General features: G+C 36.7%; 1 pseudogene; it reads right to left on the bottom strand.

Moving 5' to 3' along the window:
• Window positions 1-941: 941 nt before the first annotated feature.
• On the bottom strand, window positions 942-2500 carry LOC144513762 (uncharacterized; annotated as a pseudogene).
• Between the last annotated feature and the right edge of the window lie 8713 nt (window positions 2501-11213).

Genomic DNA, 11213 nt, shown 5'->3' on the forward strand with positions numbered 1-11213 from the left:
TCTTTTCCACGCAAGATTATCTTTGGGTCATCGTCTTTGTAAACATTCAGAGCATCATCTTTTTTAATCAAACACAAACGACAGAAGTGACGTCCATTGAAAGACTCTGCAAAACCCATTATTCCATGCATCCCCAAGTTGGCCCCTAGTTATCTGACATATAGTGCCATAGACCTTTTCAGATGAGAAAGGCAAATCAATGCCATGACTAATATTTTGATGTCATCAATCAGAGGCTGTAAAATAGGATCAAAGTCATCATAGTAAAGCTGAATTTGTTTTTGAGAACAATGGATGTGACTTAAAATAACTTCCATCACAAAAGTCTTCATATCTGTCTTTTGAGACACATGGTTTTGAAAGTAGTTCACAAATATAAGAATTGTGACAGATAAATTTAATAGTTTCCAAAATTGGAATGTAAACAAAAGTGTCTTTCACTGAGACCTGTATTTTTATTTCGCCTTGTATCAAATCGAACTCCTAAATTTTTTTCCACTGGCTACACAATCCCCCATTTCTTGTTGAAATACTTCATTCTTTTAGTTTCAGTATTAAAACTCACAAATGGGGTTTCAAAATTCTCAAAACCCTTTTCCAATGTAGATCTTACAGGGTTATCTTTTGGCACAGCGGACAGTATTTCATGCTTAAATTGGGAGTGCAGTCCACCAGCAAGTTCTTCCAAATCACTAACAATTGATGAAACTACACTATTTGCCATACCACTACCATAGAGTTTGGCAATAATTGTAGCACAGATATCTTTTGTTTTCTGTGATACTTTGACCTGATCCATCAGTATCAAAATACCCAGTGTCAGGGCTTCCTGCAACTTCTGTACCATTTTGTAAACTGTGAAAATTCGCCTGAAATGACTGAGGTTTCTGCATCACCACTTTGAGCATGCACTGCTTGACAAATGAAACATTTAAACATATTCATATGTCATTCAAAGGTTTTGCCCGCAATTCACGAACTCTTGGAGACTCATCTGTTGTGGTAACATCAATGTTGTAGACAGTTGTCTGCAGAAAAGTGTAGAAATGGACCAGGGACTCATCATAAGACAAGTTGAACACGAGTGGGATTTAAACAGCATCAAAAGAACCGCTGGTGGCTGCAGAGGATGAGCTGTTTGTCAACGGCGATGTAGAAGGTATCAATCGTCTTCTGGGTTCGGCCAATGGCAAGGATGTATGGTTGTTTACCCTCTCTTTCCTGCAGATATTCATTGATGCTGCAGCATGATTAAAAGAAGAAAAAAATATTATAAATGTGTACACCTTCAAGTGAATCTGGTACTTGCTGGTCCATGTTAATGTAATAAAATTGGTAAACTGCCCCTGTGATTTGAGATCATTTGCTTCACTGGAAAAACATTCCTCCCAAATAACTGGGACATACTGGCCTGTAATACCCATTAATTTGGAAGGAATGCACTTAAAAGCAACATATAGCCAGGAAAAGCTGGCAAGTGCATATAACAAAAAATTGTCTCGTGGAATTTTAACAAATGAGGCATATAATGTACCTTATGAAAGTGCACTATTTTGTCCACTGTATCACTTGGACTTATTTTGGTCCTCTTCCGTCCAGCTGTGGGTTACAAGAGATAGAGAAGAAGCATCACAGAAGCGATATCACTGTCCCAGTCTAAAACAAGGCATTAATGTATAATAGGAAAAGATAAAACTAGCTAACTAATTTGTAATATGAACCATGCATATTGCATTGCATGCTGTGTAGCTTACCCGTTTCATCGTTCTCTGTGAGTTTCTCAGCAGCTTTTAGAAGTCAGCACAGCTGTTGTCTGAGTCAGTTGTTTGGCCTCTTTGATGACCTTGGCCTTGAATGAGGTGTCCCACTTCTCAAACATCTTGGAGGCTGTTTCAGTACCAAACAGCAGCAGGAAGTCTTTATTCACCTGTTGATTATACACACAAGCATATATACTGTATGAAGCCAGGGTTCAGTGCATTGTTAATGGTGCGCTTAGTGATTTTTGATATCAGTGTGAGGTATATTAAACTAGTGTAAATCAGAATAAAGATTTTTGAAAAAAAAATACAGTCAATAAGCCAGGAAGATCAATGATTAGGTGTTTTCATGGATAACATCCAGCAAAACACTGGATATTAAAGACTTAGGTTTAAATAAAAGAAATATACAACTCACCAGTCCTTTGACATCCAAAAAGCATGGAAATGTTTTGAAGACATCTGTGTTCTTGGTGGGTCATGCACTAGGTCCTCCTGACGATGTTGAAACGTCATCTTCATCTTCTGAAATACACTTGCTTCATCAGAAGTGTGAACAATAAATGAAATGGATCCCTGCAGGCATCTCCATCAAGCTGCTGAGGCAGTGTGGTTGCTGATCTTTGGCGCTTTGGTCCTTGTGCTTGATGCACTGAGGCTTCCTTGACTGGCTGTTTTCCTGTAGTCCTGGAAATGGTTTTGAGGCACCATGCTAAATATCCAGTGCCTTTTTCCCCCATCATAGAAATGATCCTGTTACATTTAAATGAATAAACACAAATAATCATAAAATGATCTTACAGAAAGTGCAGATGCAGCATTGTGAAAAAAAAGTTACTAAAATTACTTATTTAATAGATTTTCTTTTTTAAATTAATGTGCAATATCCTTATAACCCAAGTAATTTCAAATCAGGGCACTATCATTGATACTATTGTTGAATTTTGAAATCTTTTATAATGAAAACAACAACACCTAAGCCCTTTTCTGTAAATCTGGTGCTGTGTTTTCTTAATAAGGTTGTAAAAACAGCAGTGTTGTGAGAGGTAAAAATCTAGGAAGGGGCAAATTAATATTTTTTTTGAGAAAAAGTGAGTTTGGAACCAAATGCTTCGATTGGTGATAATCTCAATTTAGTGCGACACCTTATAATTGATGGTAAATCAACATAAGACGTTTTCAGCTCTCAATTACCTCCTTTGCCGCCTCTGACACAGAAGCCTTTGTTGCAGAACTGCTCATGTCTTCTTTGCTGGATCTATTTCTGCCTGTGGGAATACCCAGTTCTCTAAGGTCACTTAAAGAAAGTGACATGGTATCCGTGAGGGAAGATGGTGTTGAATGATCTAAAGGAGAAAACTCTTTAAAAAGAGAGAATTTTTGTGGCTTTATCCATTTTAGTAAAAACATTTTAAGTAACCCTAAAGTATTCAGATGATATTTTTAGTAATCGGTAACAAACTTGACCCAACACTTAAATACTTAAAGTTACAACTTAAAAAATAGAGATGAGCAGTGCGCCTTCCGTGGTCTGTGCAGTTTCAGGTTTATAATGGACGCGCTCTGCTGTGGAGATGCTACGGCAGATGTGTCGCGTTTGAGCGCCGCGTATTTCTGCCATAGTCTCGGTTTTCCACATCTGACGTAAAGCAGCGTGCAGCCACTTCCCTAAACTTTCGCTCATTCAGAGACTAGAGTCTCAAATGGGGCTCTGTCTGTCAGAAGGTCTGAGATCTACCGTATCAGCAGAGCAATCACGTAATGCACAGCAGACTATGGTGCAGGTAGATTATTTTCTGAAATATAGTGACTTTATTCTTGTAATAGCCTATTATAACTTTATTTTTCTCAAAATATCACAACTCCTCCAAATCTCAGAGAACACATATTTTGAATGTGCACAAAGTTTTGCACAGCAGAAATTTTGCTCAAACACATTTGAAATATTACAGTCCAGGGGTTTATTAATTCATTAAAATGAATTAATGTATCATTGAGGTGAAGAATTGTCATATGCACATTTAAGGAGGTTACTTCCTCAACAAAAGATGCAAAAGAGGAGGGAAGAGTAAATGATGCTAGGCTACATGTGTGCTGACTCAGATATAATTACAAAAGCCGATCTAAAGGAGAATAAATAGATGAATGCAATACAGAATGCCTGACAGCTTTACTGCAATATATTCCATTATGTTTTTATATTTGGATTGTAATCTATGTTTCCCTTTACATAAAGATATTTCCAGCATAAATTGATTCAGAAAAAGGTATAAATAGGTGCATACAAATTCACCAGAATGCAGGAAATGAAGTGTTTAATGCTCTAAATTTTCTGGGGGTGGACCCCCAGACCCCCCATCATAAGTCACCAAACAAATCTGGAAAAAAAGCCTTGGCCTTTGCATTGCCAGACCACTTATGATTAGGCCAAATGTTGGTGCCATCTAAATAACATCTACAAACTGGGCAGCTAAAATGAACATACACTGGTTATTAACAAGCTGGGCAAGCTAGTCGCTATTTTGCATTGCATTCAGTTTATTTACATGGGTCCGGGCTAAGCCCCGAATCTACTCACGTCCTAGAAATGCCCCTGACCCAGTCTACTAGCAAGGAAGTAGCTCTGAGCTGGCAGAAAAGGGCCCAACAGCGCGCCCAGCTGGCAGAGCACAGAGAGGTAACATTACAGTCAAACAAGCACAACTGAACCGTCTTACTTTACATAGGGACCTACAAGCATCCACAAGCATCTCTGTTGTGACATCTTTAGCTACAAAAAAATTCTACCATGGTTGTTGATTGATCCATATAATGTGTGTGTTGGCGGCCTGGAGGTTAAAGAATCGTTTTTAAATTTTTCAAGTCAGTCTTAAAACAATTTGTACTAAATGAATGCACCTTGCCTCACGTTTTTACATGCACTGTAGCTATCTGTAGTATGTACAGTATGACCTGTGTACTACTAGCTAATCACTTCCTAACATTGCTGCTCATTGATGTATGACATTTGACATATTGACAATGCATTGCTTTGGTCTGGCTGTATTCTTTACTGGTTGGCTTTATTGGTTGGCACAGTCTCAGAAAAACCTCTGTCATCTTCAGACAAAACTGCATTACGTCTCGGACCATAAGTTATCAGTCTCAGAAAAATCTCTGTCAAGTCTTTAAAAGTCAAGTGTCAGACCAAAAAGTGTCATGTCTCAGAAAAATCTCCCTCAACTGAAACTGCTTCAAACCAAACGGCCTCAGCAAAAAATATATAAAACACAAGGGAAAAAGCCAAAAAGCATAATATGAGCACTTTAAGTCATAAGTCTCCCGAACCTTCTTCACGTATGTGAAATGAGTTGTGCTGCTCCTGAGTTTTTCCTTAACACATACAACCGTGTAAAATGAAATCTGAACACCAAGGTTTTATTATACCGCAGGACAATAATAACTATTGAAGAAATAAGAAATACTTTCATCAAAGAGCTTTATTTTCTGCTACTCTTCCTCTGCCAACTCTAGACGAGGTCTATTCCTTGGTCTGAGTAACTGGCCCCTAATCTGTGTAGATGACGGTGTGTGGAATTCACAACAGGACGAGGTTTCAGTCCCAACACTGATACAAGCTGTTGCCAGGGTACCTATGAATATAGTTTACATACATATTTTACTGCTACAAGATCACAACAAATTAATTTGCCTTAAATAATGTAAGGCTTAAATATATTGGTTGCTTATAAGCTGTTGGACCCGTTTTATCTAACATCTGTGATGTTAGAAATGGCAATTTCTTTTTGGTAGCAACATTAAAAGTGGAGTGGATTAAGAATTAACTTTAAAAGCTATAATGTTACTTTCACAACACACAATGGATGTATGGGTAATTACCATACTTTTACACAACTTTAAGTAGAAGTGGGCCTTCAGCTTACCGTGGTACCTAAACCATTACTGTACAATAACGTTAGTTAGGAAAGTTATCCGACAAATAAAGTTCCAGCTGATTAGCAACAATTTATCAAAGATGTAACAGGATTGGCCAAGGAGGCCATAGGTGAGGCGTGAGACTATTTCTGGTATAAATAGAAATAGCCCTAACAAGTGATACACAATGACGTCACAATTAATTGTTTGTGGGAAGCATATAGTCATACTAGCAACTCTGTGAGGCTAAACCTAGGCAAGTATCTGTACTTTGAACTAAATGCTAACAGCAGTTAACAAGCAATTAGCAACATGCTAATACCCCATCCAGAATGACACAGTAATGCAGACCTGAATGGAGCAACAGATTTGGACACAGGTTAAGGCCTTGGTGGCTTTGGTGAACTACTATGAATGGAAAATGAATTAAATGATATCACAGTTAAATTGTAATTTAACTGAAAAAAGAGAAGCAGAGAGAAAAAAATACTAGAACTATTTCTTGGCAAACATCAGCCGAGCGCAGTGGTACATCTTCCTGAGGTCCTGTCACAGTGAGGTTGTCAGATTTGGTACAGTCCTGTACTGAGACTAAAAGCACTGTACTTACTGTCTGTCCCACAGATAATACACAAAAGTGGTGGGCTAATGCATAAACTGATGTTTGTCTCACAGAAAGAAAGCAAATAAGCATCAACATGTTTCCAAATTGTTGAAAAAACAAAGAACAGAATTGTGAAACATACATTATAAGATCATAAATCAATAGATACAGTTAAACTAGGCCACTCCACATACTCATTTAAATCAGTTTGACTATGATTCAGGTGTTCACATCTAGCCGACCTGTGTTTAGTTTTGTCCTAGCATGCCTAACCTAATCTATCCTGTCACTAAATCAGCATACAGTGACAACTGAATTCCACCCCAGAGCAAATCGCAGTTTATGGATGAAGTGCTTCTACACTGAAAAAAATGGTACTTTGGATTAACTTAAAAAAATTACTCTAATTTGTTACAGCTAATTTTTTTTAGTTTTGCTCAAATTATATTTCTGATTTAGTCTAAATATTAATTTTGATTTATTATAAATTAAAATATTTATTCATCCGAATTTAAAGATTTACATTCACACAAAGTAAAAATATTATTTGTTATAAAGATCATAAACCATTATTTTACATTGTTCAAAATTAAGTTTTCAATTTGGAAAAACCTAATATTACTATTACATCCAAGTATAGCTTTTAGTTTAGAATAAACTAATTAAAACACTATAATTTTGTTACAGGTAAATTTTTTTAGCTCTTCTTAAGTTAAATGCTTGATTCAGTTCAAACTATAACTTTTACATATACCTTAATATAATTTCTTTAGTCACAAGCAAAAACATTACTTAATGTAGATCAATATAGTAACATCTTATGCATTTTTACACCTTAAATTTTACCATGAACAAAACTAACTTTAAAAGTTAAAATTAGGGTTTTCACTTCAGCTAAAACTAATACATGTTACTCAATGCTTAAATGACTAAATAAAGACATGAATATTCTCATGAAAAGACCTTTGTTTAATGGGATGTCTTTTTTAAATGTGCATCACCTTTTGTAAAATAAAAAATAAACCTGCAATGCATTTTTCAGCATGTTAAGAAAAAAAAAGTATAAAAAAAACATGTATAGAATTAAGTGAAATATGGTCTTTGAGAGTTTTTTTATTTTTTTTTTTACAACCATATGCAACCTTAATACCTTTACAAAATCGTGTAATGTAAACATGTAAAACTGGTTTGTTTATCTCATTTTTACATAGAACTTGAGATGTATTGTGTAAAAATACTTTCTAACCATGCTAAAATGTGGCAATCCATCGAGAAAAGGACTAGAATGTATGAATGTCACATTATTTTTAACTATTACAAATGTAACAAGAGACCAAATGCTTTTTTGAAAATACAGTTCAACTGCTGGGGATGCAATCTATGAACAGCAGCAGTCATGTTCTCATAATTGCTGCACATTACCACTGTCCACATTAGCTTTTACTATTCTCTAAAACCAAGGCTTCTGACACTTGAAAACAGATTGCAATCCTTTTGTCTTTTATACCAGAAGACATTTTAGAAATTAACATTCACCACACAAACTGTTTTCCTTCACCGTTTACAGAGCAAATTCTTAATCTCTCAATTTGTTTAACTTCTTTTTTTTTTATTTAACACAACTCCACCAGCACCACACTGACAGTGTTACCAGACATGGGTTTCCACAAAAAAAAATGAGAAAAATTCTGTAAATGAAGTATGTGTCTCTTATTTACATTTAACAAAGACCCCTTTCATTCTCCTGCAAGGTTTTTGAATACAAGCTAGAACACAGAACAAAAACATGCTGTATCCAAATGTCTGTTTCTTCGAATAATCCATTATTTAGAGCTTGCACACTCTGCGTCTCATTGTCTTTGGTTCAATCTCCATGAAGATTTTCTGCAGTGCATCAAAAGTGTATTTGAGCTCACCTGGATAGCTCAAGTTCAGAGCGTAGATGAGGCCAAATAACATGGCACATGCATGTCTAACTGATGGCAGCTTGTTAAGGACTTCCACACCTTCTATTACAACCCCAACGTCCTGTGGTCCCTTATAACAAACACTGCCATTGTACACCTCTTGAGCTCTGTTTCAGCTTGGTCCTTCTGAGCAACCTGATAAAAGACAAGAGATTTATTTTAAAAGTTATTCTGATTAAACCTTTGTGTGGTGCACCAATATAAAGAAATACCCATGCAAATGTTTTTTCAATCAAATTGGTAAATACAAATTAATTAAATTAATTGGGGGTCTTTTGGAAATGTAATGACTTGCAAATTCCAGCAGATAGTAAATGGCAGCTCCTCCAAATATTTTTCTCATAGCAAACATTTGACTTCATCACAAGTAAAGCATTAGTAGAAGTATTACTATTGTCCTCCAAAACATTATAACAAAAACATTAACAGTACATACTCCTAGAGTTGCACTATAATGACAGAACTGCCTTGTGCTTTCATATTTTCAATAGTTTGAGAATCTGTCCACAGCTTGATACCTTACATAATGCAATATTTGGAATGTCCAGGCTTTCATTGCTCTGTCTGCACTACTGCTGCTGCTCTGAAGAGAAATATTTTATATATCTTATTTGACCGGATTCTCTTCTGTGTCTGACTTCTCTGTGTAGCTTGATGCGGCAAGGTTTTCACTCATAAATATCGAAAGACATTTTCAAAATAAAAAAATGCTGCTTCTAACGTCCAACATTCAAAAACTATACGCTAGATAATTTGTCATTATTGATAAACACCCTCAAAAGTAGTTATAATTTTTAAACAGTACATTACCATGGAAATCTTTACAAAGTCAGCTCTACCTCCCACCACATTTAAATTGACTCATAGCGCCACCGTTTGTTGTGGGGGAGGCTAGCTACGCTAAACTGGATAGCCACCTAGCAGACAGGGGTTGATTTTTGTTTTGGAAAGGGGAATACAACTGATTATGTCCTTCAAACTAGGCCTGCACGATATTGGAAAAAACTTACATTGCGATATTTTTTTTCCCTGTGATATATATTGCGATATGAAAAAAAGACAAATTTTTACAAGAGGACATAAATAGCCCTATTTAGAAATACTAATTCTCAACTACTGGGGTGATTTTGTAGGGGAGTGCATCTACAAAGAAAATGAAAAAGGAAATTTTCTTATGTGAACCTGTCTTTGTTGAACTTTAATGCTTTACAAAAACCAAAGCAAGTAAGCGCTGTGATTACTCTTCTGAAGTGATTTTGGAGAGGGAAATTAGGAAGAAATACACTGGTTGACTGACATGACACCATTGCATTCACATAATATCAATCCAGGCTAAAGTGAATGATATTAATAATGCATGCATGTTGCTTCCTCTAAATTTCAGGTTGTGGTCGACTAGCAGGGCCTGCTTTGGTTGTTTGATAAATTGATTAAAATTGATCATGATTGTTGGTTTGCTGTGCATGCAGAGCCTGCATGTCACACTCTTGCAACAAACTGTGTATCCAAGAGCACTTAAATCAGTGTAAATGACGTTATATCAGAAACAGACTGTTGTTGTAGATTAGTGTTACGTTTCCAGAGTCGCAGCTCCGAACCACAACGTTAGTTGAGACAGACGCCTTGTTTCGTTAGGCTAACTATGTTAGCTTTAGCATGGCTGGTAGCAGCTGTCTGCGGTGAAAAATGGCCGGGATATGTCGTGATTACGTTAGGATTAATCAGGTGATTTAGTTTGTCTTTGCAGCGAACATAAAACACTGACTACTGTCACTTCACTACCCATGGAAAAGCATGTGCATCACTGTGTCAGCGGCAGCTGCCGCTTACCGTACTTTTCTACACACGGGAGAGCCTCACTTACCATAAAGGGGAAGGGTCGGCCGGTAACAATCATGGAAAAGGAGAACAGTGAAAGTTTACTTTTTTTTATCAAGCAGCAAAGAAGTTGTAGTGTCAACATTGCAACGTCCTGCGATGTGACTATCGCGCATGCGCACATCGCGATGTAGACGATGAAACAAAATATAGTGCAGCCCTACTTCAAACCTCACCAGGTAACGAATATCAATATCACACATGATCTAGGTACATTTAACCACGACTAGCCCGAAATCCACAGAACCAGCCTGAAAATGAATTAAATCTGAAATGATTGTATGAAACTCTACAAAGCATAGCTGTGTAGTTGTCGCACCTGTTCGCAGCTGGCAAATACTACGCTATTATTGTCTTAGTTTGAGGGGCTTGACTTAGCGAAGGGTCAATAATGGCAGAAAGATTTTGCCAAAAGTTATGAGGAATTTTCTTTTCTTTGTAGGATATTTTTTTTGTACTTTTAAGATGTGTAAAAGGTTTTTAGAAACAGCCGACAAGTGTTGAGACCATGTACGACTTAATATTTGTTTATCTTGTCCAAAGTGATTATTGCATAAGTGACTACTTACCAGATACTCCTTGATAAGTTTGTCCACATCCTGCCCAAGGTACACAATAAGGGACTTCAGCAGGCACTCTCTTTACATCTACCTCAAGACTCTAGATGAGAGCACAAACAGTACAAAATTATGCTGTTCAGTTTTACAACTTGATTGAAGATGCAACTGCCACACAATGCACATGGGTTCTTTGGTTAACAGTAATTGTTATTTACAAATGCTTTGAGTAAACCAGTTAAAAAGTCAGTCAAACTCAGAAGAGAAGCATGGCACATCTTCCAAAGTGTATTCTAACTCTACAAATTTGATTTGATGTACTGAGCGAGTACATACATACCTGATCCAAAACTCTCAGTATGTTCCGGGTCTTCTCTCTGCCAGCTCCTCCTTTCTGATGATTTCAATCATCTTGCTGTGGTGCTTGTCCAAGGAAGCCAGGAACCGCGGTTGAAGGGGAACAGTTGTAATCCTCATGAATTCAGCATTGATCTTTAAAAAAACTAAATAGCACATTACAAGATGTGGCGTG

The sequence above is a fragment of the Sander vitreus genome, chromosome 3, assembly GCF_031162955.1.
Source record: "Sander vitreus isolate 19-12246 chromosome 3, sanVit1, whole genome shotgun sequence".
Lineage (NCBI taxonomy): Eukaryota > Metazoa > Chordata > Actinopteri > Perciformes > Percidae > Sander > Sander vitreus.